This window comes from Pipistrellus kuhlii, unplaced genomic scaffold (genome assembly GCF_014108245.1).
Source record: "Pipistrellus kuhlii isolate mPipKuh1 unplaced genomic scaffold, mPipKuh1.p scaffold_m20_p_3, whole genome shotgun sequence".
Taxonomy (NCBI): domain Eukaryota; kingdom Metazoa; phylum Chordata; class Mammalia; order Chiroptera; family Vespertilionidae; genus Pipistrellus; species Pipistrellus kuhlii.
This window is the reverse complement of record NW_023425529.1, coordinates 25,915,275-25,930,309: the sequence shown is the minus strand read 5'-3', so window position 1 is coordinate 25,930,309 and position 15,035 is coordinate 25,915,275. Positions and strand designations below refer to the sequence as shown.

Genomic DNA, 15,035 nt, shown 5'->3' with positions numbered 1-15,035 from the left:
AGAAATACAGATGAGAGAGAAACATCCATCAGCTGCCTCCTGCACACCTCCTACTAGGGATGTGCTGGGAACCAAGGTACATGCCCTTGACCAGAATTGAACCTGGGACCCTTCAGTTCACAGGCCGACGCTATCCACTGAGCCAAACCGGTTAGGGCTATCCATCTTTTTTCATTGCTGAATATCCAATATTTAGAAGAGAGGAGGAATGCACCATATCACATGGAATCCAAGATGACATCAACTCTAGTATACACCATCAACTCATGTACGTATTAAAATTGTAAATGCCACCATTTAAACCACATGTGTCAAACACAAGGCCCCGCGGGCCAAATCCGTCCCACCAGGCCTTGCAATGTGGCCGCGCTGTCATCACTGCACTCCGCTGCGTTTCCATCACAATGACAGTTTATGACTGTTCAGTAAACCATTCGGCCCGCGATTTAGGCTGGATTTTAGATTTTGGCCCCTTCTCTGATTGAGTTCGACACCCCTAATTTAAACTATGGGACAATGCCTTCTTGTCACTTTAGACTTTTTATTTATGGAAGAGCTCTTTTAGGTTCCTTTAGAAAGGACATGGATTTATCATTTATCTTACTGTGCACTCTAAAAATGAGAATATAAGCAAAATAGAATGGTTAAGCAATTCAGGAAACAACTTTTCACTCAGAGTCCAACTCTTCAGTATCAATTTCCAGTGAAAAGTTGCCAATAAACACAATTTTTCGCACAGTCCCATCAAGAGTGTTGGTGAAGCAATATTTCTTAAAAGATTGCCCCATTTTTGTCTTTGAGACCCCCCCCCCCAGCTCCCCCGCCCCCCTTCCGCTCCCCCTCCCCTCCAGATAGTGACATTTTCTCTGCAGGTTTTGATGTGCATGGGCGGCCAATGCCTGGCAGACAGCAATTCTAAGGCTCACCCTGATTTCAGAGATGTCAAAATGTGAAAAATTACACATCTTAAAGTCACAAAAATAGGGTTGTAGGGACTCAATAAATAAATAATTTTTGAATGCTTAAACAAATGGCTGTTGTCAATGCTCTGTGTCCTTAGGCAAGCCATTTTATTTCTTGAGCTTTATTTTTCTCATTTAGAAAACTAAGATGTTAGACTAGAGCCCTCTAAAATCCTTATTGCTAAAAAAAAAAAAAAAAAAAAAAAAAAATCGTAGGTATTTTGTAAGTAGCTGAAGCTGTATAAACGCTAGGCAATAGACTTTTAGAGAACTATTACAAAATAACCTGTCCAATCTGCTCTTCAAGGGTCCAGGGTTCCAAGTCAAACAGTAAGAATACCCGCAGCTGTCCTTTCAGATAATTGAAGAGAGGTGCAAGAGCTCAGCTCAGAAGATGTAAGTTATGTGACCTGTGGGGATTTTCGTCACATGACCGGCCCCATTCTCTACTGGGTTGAATCTGATTAGTATAGATCCCACACAGCACTGCCATTAGAGAGAGAAAAATTAATCAATGAGAGAGTTTACAAATAGGAAGGAATGTATGCTAAACTTTCCATTATGCTATATGACTCAGTTCCCAGGAAGTAGCGAAGGGATCACCTCTGAACTCTTTTCCCAAGTGAGGAAATATTTGGAGGCACCAAGCCGAGTCCAGACACCTGTTTGAAGTCACTGTGGCCTCACTAGCCAACATCTGGCCTGGCTACAAGTGAGTCTGTGGGCAGAAGTTATACATTCTTAGTTGGAAAGTAAGATCTGTCTATACACAGCCCTCAGGGTCCTGTATCTCTAGATGTGGCTGAGTTCCCACTTTGTACATTCAGAATTGTTTGTTTATAAGGTTGAAGTAAACGCTTATGAATTTGGGGAGCACTCCCACAATCCACCAGATGACGCGTTAAGTGCACACCATTCAGCTAAAGATGGCTAAAGGCCCTGCCCAAGTTGGCTACCTACACTAGCTAATCTCTGTGGCCTGAAACTTGTGATACATCTCACTGTGTTTCAAAAGGTCTGATCTTGGAGACCATGATTTCTCACACATCAGTGAAAAGAGATGAACTAGAATAAGAAAAATTGGAATTGGTTTCTACTGCTTCTTCTGATAGTACCTGACTCTAGTATAATTAATTGCTGCCTGTCTGTTTCTTCCCTTCAGTTATGAGATATTTCCCCAGAGAGCTGAGGAAGAGCAATGGAGTACATTATTAACTAAAATCATCATATACACTTCCTTTTAAAAATATTTTATTGATTTTTTTACAGAGAAGAAGGGAGAGTTAGAAATATCGATGAGAGAGAAATATTGATCAGCTGCCTCCTGCATACCCCCTACTAGGGATGTGCACACAACCAAGGTACATGCCCTTGACCAGAATTGAACCTAGGACCCTTCAGTCAGCAGGCCAACACTCTATCCACTGAGCCAAACCAGTTTCCTTTTTAAAAACCCATATTGGATCAAGTAAGTTATCATGGTTTGATGCCTCCGGAATCATCCTATTTAGTTACATGACACAGGGACAATTGTCTTAAACTTCCCTCACAGACTCCTTCGAATACTTGGCATGATGCTAAGGTTTCACACTGGTGTGGAAATCTTCTCTCCACAGCGTAACTTAAATTTCTACTTCTAGGTCAGAGTCAAAGGAGAATGAGAAAGCAGTTCATTTCAAGATTTAACCACCACCATATCCTGCCAATTATGAATGCATTACATTTACTAAAAATTGCTAAGTACCCTGCCACTTTTTTGTTAATATAATAATCAAAGATAGTTATTGGCATTTTTGCAGCCACTGAAAATGCCATACAATTATATAGAGAATATATTTTTCTCATTTGAAACAGCAAAGCCCAGAGGTTCAGAATAATGGCCATGCTCTTCCAGATATATTTATTATTCATTATAAATTAGAACCCTACATTATGAAAAACTATTACCTGTCATAGTTCCAGAATCCTACATTATGGAAAATGAATCACCTGTCACATTTTAAACCACATGTATGCTATTTTATATTAGGAGCATTTGGAACAATCTTTCACTCCTGGTCAACTATTGTTTTAATAGTAAAGGTATTGAACATTTTTTGGTAAAGCTTAAAATATAAGAAAAATAACACATTAGTGAAATTTGACTAACAAAAGATTTGACACAACTCATTGTTAGATGCATGATAAACAAGTAAAATGAAGATGGATACAAGATTTATGTTCTGCCCTGGTCGGTTTGGCTCAGTGGATAGAGTGTTGCTCTGAGGATGGAAAGGCCCTCGATTCCAGTCAAGGGCACGTACCTCGGTTGCAGGCTTGATCCCTGGCCCTAATTGGGGGTGAATGCAGGAGGCAACCAATCAATGCATCTTTCTCATCATTGATGTCTATCTATCTATCTAGCTATCTATCTATCTAGCTATCTAGCTATCTAGCTATCCATCTCTCTCTCTCTCTCTCTCTCTCTCCCTCCCTCCCTCCCTCCCTTTCTCTCTGAAATTAATAAAAATATATTTAAAATATAAAAATTAAAAGATTTCTGTTCTGGGTGAACTGTTAAAATGTGTTTTTATTGCTTATGATTCTGCATAGATTAGACCTGAAATGGAGGTGATGTGTCTCCTGAGAACATGAAAGACACCATTTACCAGTTGCAGGTGACACTTAGCGAGGATTGAATGGGATGCTTTTGCCAGGTGCCCTTCTTCCCATCTAAGGAAGTTTCCCAAAGGATAATGGATGGAATTATAAGCCTTGAGGATGCTATTAGGTCATCCAGACCAATCTTCTGTCCATTCCGTTCACCCTATGCTACAGGTTTTAGGTAAAGATGGTTAAAACTAGTCTCAAATATAAATGTTCAAAACCCTGAGAAATCCTAAAACGTTATCATAGACAGAATATAGCAAAAAGTTAAATAACAACAACAAAAAAATGGGAACAATTATAATAGTGACATCTAGAACATAGAGCTGCTACAGTCAAGCTCTCTCCATTAACCCCATCACTCTGCATTGATGTCTCATTTAGGATGCAGTTAAAACCCTGCAATATTCTGTAAGAATTGTCCCCTGACACCTTCTCTGACATCAGCTCCTACCACTCTTCTCCCATATTTCCTGCTTCCTCTGCTTCAACTACCAAAGGTCCCTCGCAAAATAAGTATTTAATAAATATTTATACAAGTCTACAAAAATGGAAAAGTTTTATATATGTATACATAAAATATGTTTATATGCACTTATATGTATGTTATTATTTAAATAGAGATGCTTTATAGTTTTCAAAGTACCTTTACTCTTTTCCTTTGATTTCTATCTTCTTTCCAGAAACTTTACACCAGTTTCTATTAGTTTTTTAAAAACTCCCATATTCTTTTTTTTAAATTAATCCTCACCCGAGGACATTTTTTTTCCCATTGACTTTTAGAGAGAGTGGAAGGGAAAGGGAGAGAGAGGAAAACATTGATGTGAGACAGGCACATCAGTTGATTGCCTCCTGCACTAGCCCTGATGGAGGCCTGGGATTGAGCCTTCAATAGAGGTACGTGCCCTTGACCAGAACCTGGGACCCTTCAGTCCGTGGGCCAATGCTCTGTCTGTTGAGCCAAATCAGCTAGGAATCCCATATTCATTTTTTCCCCCCTCTTTTTCTTTTTAATACTCACCTAAGGGTATTTCCATTGTTTTTGTTTTTGTTTTTGTTTTTTAGAGAGAGAGAATGGAAGAGAGAGGGAGAGAAATATTGATGTGAGACACACACATCAATTGGTTGCCTCCTGCACATGTCCCGACCAAAGCCTGGGTCAGGGAGAAGCATGCAACCTAGGTATGTGCCTTTGACTGGGATCAAAACCAGGACCCTTTGGTCTGCAGTCTGATGCTTTATCCACTGAGTCAAACTGGCTAGGCTAGGGTTCCCATATTCTTGATATTAGATTATTAGGACATAAACAGTTGGTAGAAGTATTTACGAGTCAATCAATGTGGCTTGTTGGAGGCCTTGAAAAAAATTAATTGGTACAAAATGAGGTGGGAAAGGTGTGTTTATTGCTGTCAGAAAAGATAGAAAAGTCAGTGGCTCCATTTAGTCTGAAAGTGAGAATTTCAGCACCATCCTTCTGAAAGCAAGGTAACAGTGCACAGAGTGACTCAGCCAAGATTCAATTAGTGTAAGGTAAAGAAGCTGTGTTTGGGGAAACCTGGTGAATCACTAACATCTTCAAACTAGGGCAAAATGTCACACATCCTTAGATTGAAAAATCTGTGATATCTTTACGTCTCCTTGTACGAAGGTGGTGTGGCAGCACAGTCTATCACGCACCGCTGAATGAGATCAGAAAATCCAGGCTGGTATGCCATCAACAGGAAGAATAATTAACCTGTGTGCTCAGATTTTATTTGTGCTTCTCCCATGAGTGGAAGTCACTTTCTGGGTCGAATGGAAACAACTGCACCTGCCTCATCCTTGCTCCAGTCCCAGCCCATGTGGGAGCTGGGTATTGACCACAGGGAGTGTGCTCCCATGCTCAGCATGAGCTTTCCCTTCTTCACTGGGGATATGGCAAAACACCAACAGAAAGTACTCCCGTGCATTTTACGTTTCTCTCATGTTGAGGTATGCAAGTAAATGGTTTGGTTTAAAAGCCAGATCACTGAAGAATGTCCAATGGAAGGACTATAAGTAAACAGGAGGGTGGTACACCCTCCTCACTCTCCCATTAAGTTTTAAAAAACCCCATTAAGTTTTAAAAAACATATTTGCCTGGCTCAATAACAGGACTAATCTGCCATGAGTTATTGTATGGCAGGTTTTATTTCCCAGCATGGACTCTATAATATTTCTGGTTTTGCATGCTCTTCAGAACATTACCTTTCCCTACCAAGAAGTGAAGTATTTCTTTTCCACTTAAAATGAGAAATAGAATCAAAGGAATAAAGAAAGAAGAGAAGAGAACTTTTAAAAATACATTACAAAAAGGTGATAGAGTCAGTTCCTACCCCCTCCCACATGCCCACTCTTTCTCTCAATATTCAGCCTTGGAATCAAGGCACCATGTTTTGAAGACCCTCAAATGGGCCATCTAAAGAGACATAAAAAAAAGGCCACCATCCCCGGACAGCCAGCATAACTCCCAGATATAGGAATTGATATCAGACCTCAGTTTGTTATGCAGTAATTGATAATAGAGATTCATGCTCTCTGTTCATTTTGGAAGCTTGCCATAGCTAAATTCTACATAATTTGTTTTGGGCTTCTGAGTGTGTCAAACACTCCAATGGACTGTTGTCCCCCCGCACCCCCTTATTCTAAGCAAATACACATTCTTCATTTTTATTCCCTAACATAATTCAAAATCTCTCTTATAGGGACTAGTGCTATTCTCTTTACTCTGCATATCATGTGCACAATGAGCTCCTTTATACTGTATTTATTTTCATTCATGTGTGCTTTTCTTTTCTTTCTCTGTGTTTTCCCCCCACAAGGCAAAGTCTTGAATATTCTGTTTGACTGAAATTGACTTACAGGAGGGGCAGTGTGGAATGGTGGGTTAAGAGCATTGGTTTAAGGCCCAGACCACCCAGGTCAGAATAGTAACTCCACCACATACTGGCAGTGTACCATTGAGTAAGCTACTTAATGTCTGTGTCAGCTGGAGTCCTACCAGAGAAACCAAAACACTAAGATATATGTCTATGTCTATATCTATGTCTAAACACACACACACACACACACACACACACACACACACACACAGATTTATTGCAAGAAATTATCTAAGTGTGTGGTCTGGCTGGGCAAATCTAAAATCTGTCTTCTTGCCATAGCTGCTGGCAAGATCCCAATTCTGGACCATTCTGGCTCTCTACACTTTTCTTGCAAATTGCTGGAGCAATTTCAGCTGGACAGTGAACAATTCATAGGAGACCTCGTCCTGCCTCTGGTCTGCTCTCTTCCCACTTCCTCCCTGTAGCAATTTCAAACCTTACCTGTACCTCCTCTTTTCTCACCCTAGTTTCTGTGTTTCAACCCTGAATTTTAAGTCACATCCATGCAGTTTCCTCCTAAAACTCCTCTTAATTCCAGTCCACTTGTTTTATATTCAAAATTTCCTGTCTACTTTTTCTTAATCTCAACATGCAAACATGCTCCCACTCTTTCCCATGTCAGTCTTTAGCTGATGGGTTTCCCTTTGTCAAACAAACTTCTTCAGAAAATGGTATATTTTGCTCTCTTTATTTCCTCACTTGTCAGTAAGTCTTTTCGTTCATTGAAATCTGACTTCTACCCCAACCTTCCTGCTGAAACGGTGCTCACAAGGTTGGTGATCTAAACCATAAATCCAAGAGATGGCTGAAAGGAATCTTTCACGATCTTGTTCAAATCTCAGTAGCTCTGGACACTGTTGACCACTCTGCTCTGCTTGAACCTCTCCCTTCCCTTGGCTTCCATGGCACTGTCTTCTCGTAATGATTTTCTCCTTTAATCTTCATAGTAACTTCTCAGTCACCCATTTGCTCAAATTAGCAGGACTTCATGCATTTCTCTCCTATCCTCCCATCACATGTGTAAGAATTAAGGCTTACTTAGTCCCACAGGGCCAGTCCTATGTCCAAGTGCTGGGTGAGGAAGGACCTGAAGACTGAGATGGATCATTTTTCAGCTGCTATTACTTCTGTTGCTGCCACTCAGCATCATGTGGAAAACCTGTGAGGTGTGGAGCCTTGAACAACAACAACAAAAATGTTGAACAAGTTGAAAAAGTGGGTTTACCTAGAGAGAAAAGAAGTTGGAAATTTTAAAGGGCCAGTTTTTTAAAAAAATCCTGCCCAACTGAGCAGCATCACATTTCACATAGAAATTACTTTTTAATTACATGAAAATATAAATATTTCTGAAAATACAGTCACTTCATGTAGTTTGGGCATGTAATATATATATGTAATTTTATATTTTGGGGGTGTGGTCAAACTAATTCTATTAGCATGAACTCCTCTGGTTATTATTTATTGACTGTGATTTGGGCAGTTCCTGGCTTATGCAGTGTTATTAGTGTTAAATTTGTGGGCTGTAACCTTAGGGTATAAATTTTATAATCCACCATCTGCTATGAAAATATATGAGATGAGTTTTAGGGATGCGAAATTACCAAGAATGGAGTAGAGAAAGCTATAGGCTGTCTAATAATCACCTCATCTGGCTGATGGGTAGCTATAAAGAAAAGGCAGTCAATGAAAAGGGGAATGCAGATGCCTTGAGGTGAACAGTGGGAGCCAGTAGTCTTTCTGAAGATCAAATAGGAAGAAATACACTTAAGTCATAATAGAAGGTAGGACCCCAGCTTCACCTTTCTTGTCCTTTATTTCTACCTGAACAAACCACAGCAAAAATAGCTGACATTTATATCATGCTTATTATATACAGACAATACTTTGAATTCTTTACATCTGTGAACTTTTAATCCTCACAACAATTCTATGAGGAAGGACTTTTGTTCTCCTTGTTTTTTTTATTTCATGTGCTCCACGAAACACAAAGAAATTAATTATTTTTCCTAAAGTACCACAACCAGTAATGGCAAAATTATCATTTCAATTTAAACTCTCTGAGTTCATCATTGCAATAAAGACTGAGCAAAGTTCTATGGCTCCATTTTACCGTTGTGGGTGATCACAGCTACCTCTGTTTTTATTTTCATATCCTTTTTGTATTGCTTTATCTTGTGCTACAAGGACAAGAAAAAGGCCAAGTGATACAATAGAACAAGCAAGTGCTTCTCCCCTGGGATACCAACTCGATACCCAAAAGGCAAAGGAACAAAAGTTACTGATGCTACTCCAGGAGCAGGAAGCAGTTGAAAGAGGAAGGAGGTGGCTTGCCTAGGGAATGGGAGAAGGGGAAGAGGGGAAGTAGGGGGAGGGTGGATGGACATGCAAGAGGGCTGGAGGGTTTCCAGGGCATCTGCAGTGCTCCTGAATTAGTGGCATTTCAGATATCTAGAATTCTTTGAAAACAAAGATGCACTTTGGCGTCTATTCCACATTAGATCATCGGAAGCTAAAACAAATTACTGTGAATGCTTAGCAGATGTGAAAAAAAATCTTCTGACGACCTCTTACTGGCTACATATAAAATAACTTCTTGTTGGTACTCTTTGTGGAGGCCAAGGTACTTTGATGTGTGTGCTGTTGGGTTATAAAAATAAAGATGTGGGGAAATGTTATGAGGAACCAACAACAGCACTTCCTAATTATTGAATAATATCTTTCAATTCTTTTAAAGAATATATATTTTGTTGATTTTTTACAGAGAGGGAGAGAGAGTTAGAAAACTCATGAGAGAGAAACATCGATCAGCTGCCTCCTGCACACCCCCTACTGGGAATGTATCCACAACCCAGGTACAAGCCCTTGACCGGAATCAAACCTGAGACCCTTCAGTCCCCAGGCCAACATTATCCACTGAGCCAAATAGGTTAGGGATATCTTTCCATTCTTAAGAGTAAAACTCTTTTGGAATGACATGATTTTTTTTTTTTTAATATCTAAACACTTATTTTGTTCTTTTGCTCTTTTAGATTGAGATCCCACAGGACTATAGGTCTTGTAAAATGTACATTAACAAGGAATCTATTTTCATATTTCAACAGCCTCTGTTTGAATACTTCCCATGACAAGAAATTTATTACTCAGAGGCAGCTAAAAATACAGCTCAAAGAATCAGAACATTGGTATTAGGTAAGTGTCAGAAAAAGTTTTCATGATATGTAAGTACAAAATATTTCTCATGGTTCATGGCTAAGCAAATATCTAACTGACAAGGGTGTAGTGAGGATATTGTTTCAGATCTTTAACTACCAGTTTAGAGGACTCCTCATTTCTTCCCTCTCTCCTCACACCCACTGTTTGATCCCGTGGTTGCCCAAACACTTCTGCTCACTAGAGACTTTCTCCTCATTTCCCTGGGCACAGGCTGGACACTGGGCACTTCAGTGCAACCAGCGACACCGCCCTGCTGAGTTCCAGCATTGAGCAATTCTTCACAGTAGAATTTAGAATAGCAAACTGCTACAATTATATTTCCTAATTCCCTAATTGAGATTGCTTTTTTCTTTTCAAATTGTAGTAACATTGGTTAATAACATTATATAAGTTTCAGGTATACAAAAACTAACTCATAAATTCAGACAACAGATTGGTGGTTATCCGAGGGGAAGTGGGGTGAAATGAGGGCAAAATGGTAAGAGGAGTCAAATACATGGAGGTAGTTTTTAGTTTTTCTGACCCTAAGAGCCAGACTTCTAGCAAAAGAGCAGGCTCATTTTAGAAATCCCAGTAAGAAATCATACTGGTAGGCCTGGCTGGTTTGGCTCAATGGATAGAGCATCAGCCTTCAGACTGAAGGGTCCCAGGTTCGATTCCGGTCAAGGATACATGCCCAGGTTGCGGGCTCAATCTCCAGTGTGGGGTGTGCAGCAGACAGCCAATCAATGATTATCTCTCATCATTGATGTGCCTATCTCTCTCCCTTTCCCTTCCTCTCTGAAATCAATAAAAATGTTAAAATTTTAAAAAAAAAGAAATCTTACTGATAAACAAGAAAATGTGACCTCTTAATTGTAATACTGACATAAACAAGTTAACATCCTAGTAAGACAAGGGCTCTCTTTTTCTGTACATCTATCATAGAAAAGAACCAAACTCATACTCTCAGTGTGGCTCCAAGACAATGGACACTACTCAACACTTTTCTGGGAAAAGGGCCAGAGAAGTAATTACTGGACATTGATTGTGTTATATTTTGGATTTCAAAGCCATCCATGATGCTAGCCTTGTCCTGGAGAGGAAAGTTAGGATATCCCCAAATACCACTGATGACATTTGTTACAAGTGGTACTGGGAGAATATGTGTGGGAATGAAACATCATCAATATTTTTAGCAGTTTTCCTTAAGAGTGAAATAGATACGCATTTGACACAGTGAAATGATGAATCTTCCTTCCCTTTAGATCACAATGTCCTGGTGCTTTTCACCTTAAGAACCAAGGTTTCAATGCTTCAGAAGAAGGACAGAACAGGCTATTCATTGCACGGACACCTTTAGGACTCTTATAAAAGCGGGCTCCTGAGAGGCAAGGTTTGTTGAGAGACAAAAGGATTTCTACACGCTCAACCTCCTTAAGATTGAAGCTCTGACATTTATATCATACTAAGATCTTGGGAAGAGGGAGGATATAGGCTGTGAGGTCAGAAGGCTGCTGTTTGTGTAGGAAAGAATGAGAGATCTCTAGGGTTAAGTGTTGAAGAGGAAAGAAAGAGAATGTGGTTGGATCTATGACATCTTCTTCCTGCTTCAGGGCAAGTCCTGGGGTGAGAGGCATGAAAAACAAGAAAAGGTTCTGGGTCAGAAGAGAACAGGGGCTTTCTCCTCATTTCCCTGGGCACAGGCTGGGATTTTAAGTCTTCTCTGAGGGACAACCAACAGGGAGCATCCTAGGTGGCAGGCTGCAATGGGTAAGGGAGGCTCCTAGCAGGAAAGAGAGTCAGTTCTTCCTCTATCCAACCAACACCAACTTCAGTTCAACACTGAACACATTAGCTATCAGTGTTTTTATCCTGTGACAGTGTGATATTACAGAGAAATTCTTCTGTCACTGTTCAGCTCAATCATCATATATTCTTAATCCTTAATGTCATTTGTATTATTACATTTTCTTTTTTTCCAGTCCCCTTGAATTATAGTGTCTCTGTTAGTGGTTTCTAAGAGCTTGTTTATGACTAAAGGTATTAAGCATTTCTCATGAATACCATGGTGTTTGTTTGTTATTATTAGTTTCCCCTTCCTGTGTGTTTCAGCAGAAGATACCAGAAAAATACTCAGTGTCCAGACAGGATGAGAAACAGCCTCACATGCCCAGCCAATATGGTTCCGTGGTTGAATGTTGACCTAGGAACCAGGAGGTCACATGCCCCCGTTGAAGGCTCAGTCCCACCCCCAACGTGCAGGTAGCAGCCGATCAATAACTCAGAGAGAGAGCAAAAAACCTCAATGAGTCTCTCTGAATCATTGATCGGCTCCTTCTTTCCTCTCTTCCTCTCTGAAATCAATAAAAACATATTTTTAAAAAAGAAAGAAAAGAACAGTAATAGCCTCACAGAGGTCAGGGAGGGCCAGGCACACAGTGCAGGATCCAGGCCCAGAACCCCTACCCCAAGTTCCTTTTAAACTCCACACTCAGACACCTTCTGACAGGGAAGACCATCTGAATGACTGAGCAATTACGGGAAATAAAGTTAAACCTAAATAGACTTAAAAGTCAAGGGAGTCTAAGTTACCTTTCATTGGTGAGTTTAATTTTCACTTTTTGCTTCACTTTACAGGAGAAGGCCTTCTTTATTTTCCAGAGAAACAGAGAATGCTCCATCTTCTTTCTTATTATTTCCCTTGTCTGACAATCTTGTGGGAATGCTGCTTCCTTCACACAAAAACACACAAAACTCTAGAAGTATATGCCAATCTTATTTGGTCCAGGCACTAACTCCCATTAAGTCAATTCTAGTTCTAAAAATGATTTTTTTATTTTACTTATCAGACCTGCATGATGAACGATCACTATGTTTTCTCCAAGACCCGTTTTCTTTTTCTCCTGACCACACAGATAAGTTATATTTAAATTAAATTTCAGCCTCCCTAGTAGTTAGGTGGGATAATATGACTGTATTCTAGTTAATTGAATGTAGATGGAGGAATAGATACCTCTCCCAGGCTTGGCCTCTAGAAACTTCTGTGCAGTCCATGTTCATCCTCCCCTCACCTGTCAACTAGGGGCCTGCAACTAATAAATTCTTTTCCCCCCCATCCATTTCCTGATGACTGTAGCTGAAGGGTATCAGTTATGCTAATCAGAAACATAAGGCCAGTCCAGTTGTAACACTGGTTTAGAAAGAAGTCTGTGGGAAACTAAACCAGTCCAGGTGAGTGACTCCAGGCATTTCTAGCTGATAGCATTCCTCCTCATAAGCTGAGTCCCACCCAAAATAGTAATGCCTTATGCCGTGATTTTAGGACGTAGCCATCACTAAGGGATAGGATATTTTTCCGCTCCAGGATAATCTTACGGGGCCACCGTGGTATCTGTGGTCCTTTGTTGACTGAAACATCATTGTGCAGCACATGACCATATTACTACTACTATTTACTTTAAAAGTTATTCCTTTTACTCACAATGGAAACGTCAAGTGCTAAAAATATTGTAATAACAAGTGTATGGAAAAGAACTAACAGTATGATGTTTTGTAATCCCCAGGGCAAGCTAGCAAGATCATTAGAACATATTTCTTCTTCATGAGCTACTATGGTGAGTTCTTTTCATGTTTAATGCTGAACTAGACAAATTCAAAAGAAGACAGTTTTCTTTCTTTCTTTCTTTCTTTCTTTCTTTCTTTCTTTCTTTCTTTTTTTCTTTCTTTCCTTCTTCCTTCCTTCCTTCTTTCTTTCCTTCCTTCCTTCCTTCCTTCCTTCCTTCCTTCCTTCCTTCCTTCCTTCCTTCCTTCTTTCCTTTTTCTTTTTTTTTTTTTTTTTTTTTTTTTTAAAGTTAGCCTTGGTGGGGTGGCTCAGTTGGAGTTGAGGTTATCTCTAGCGGCGAAACCAGAGCCAGACATTAAACAGCCAGAATGCTACAGTAATTGAACACATGACCGTCTCTCTTTTAGCACGTTCTTTGTTCTCCTCTTCTATAAGTTGTAGGCGTCGATTTAGTTTGATTATCTGTCGTTTTAAAGAAGCCGCTCGTACAACCGTCAAGTCCTCTAAAGTTCCTTCAATCGTGTCTGTATTTGAGATGCCGTACCTGATACACTCATTGTGAGGACTGGAAATGATGGCCATAGACCCATTGTTCAACATAGGACTTTCACAGTGTAGTTCACTCAGTCTTCTTACGGTGTATCCTGGTGCAGAATTCAGTGCCTGGAACCTTGAAATCTTACTTCGTGGGACAAAATCTGACCTGTGACACATGGAGTCAGTTCTGGCCAGCTGTCTGTTTTGGGACACAGCATTTCCACTCATCGAGCGCTCTCTTTTTAGCCTGCCAACTGCATGGATTTCTTCATTTTGAGGGTTTGAAGGAAGTCTTCCTGAATCCAGAATATCTAGTGGTCTTCCACTTAGGTCTAGGACAGGAGGTGGTGTTTTTAGTGCCAGAAGTTTAAAGAGTTTTGGTGCCAGAGGTCAAGCCTGTTTGTCTTGAAAATGGAATGTCTTCATTATTCCCTCTCTGGAACCTGCATAATCACCATAGTATTTGGAACTCCTCCTTGGAATTCTCGTTCCAGATCAGCATTTGGTGGTGTCGCCTTTAATTTTAAGGGATCAATATTAGATGACAAATACATTACTAGCAGGTGTATTCCATTTTATACTGAATTCCTCTAATTCCCACTATCTCAGCAGCAGTGTGAGAAGGAAATGCTACCCCTTTCACTCATCCTATTGGTGTGTCACTTGGTTTTCTTTTACTCATTCCCCCCCGCCCCCCTTATTTTTAAATTCTCACCTGAGAATATTTTCCTATTGATTTTCAGAGAGTAGAAGAGAGAGGGAAAGACAGAGAAAAACATTGATGTGAGAGAGACACATTGATGGGTTGCCTCCTGCACTTGCCCAACCAGGGCCTGGGCCAATGAGAAACCTCCAACTGAGGTACGTGCCCTTAACCAAAATCGAACTCGGGACCCTTCCCTCCACAGGCCAACACTTTATTCACTGAGCCAAACCTGCTAGGGCTACTCATTTTTAAAAATATATATATTTTATTGATTTTTTACAGAGAGGAAGGGAGAGAGATAGAGAGCTAGAAATGTCGATGAGAGAGAAACATCAACCAGCTGCCTCTTGCACACCCTGTACTGGGGATGTGCCCGCAACCAATGTACATGCCCTTGACCGGAATCAAACCCGGGACCTTTCAGTCTGCAGACCGACGCTCTACCACTAAGCCAAACCGGTTTCGGCATGGGCTACTCATTTTTAAATATAGTAAATACATGTCTATAATAGCTATTAAAATAC

The 15,035-nt window shown here is 40.2% G+C and overlaps 1 pseudogene; it reads right to left on the bottom strand.

Annotated features, from left to right (window-relative positions):
- Positions 1–13,595: 13,595 nt before the first annotated feature.
- Positions 13,596–14,487, bottom strand: LOC118729769 (annotated as a pseudogene).
- Between the last annotated feature and the right edge of the window lie 548 nt (positions 14,488–15,035).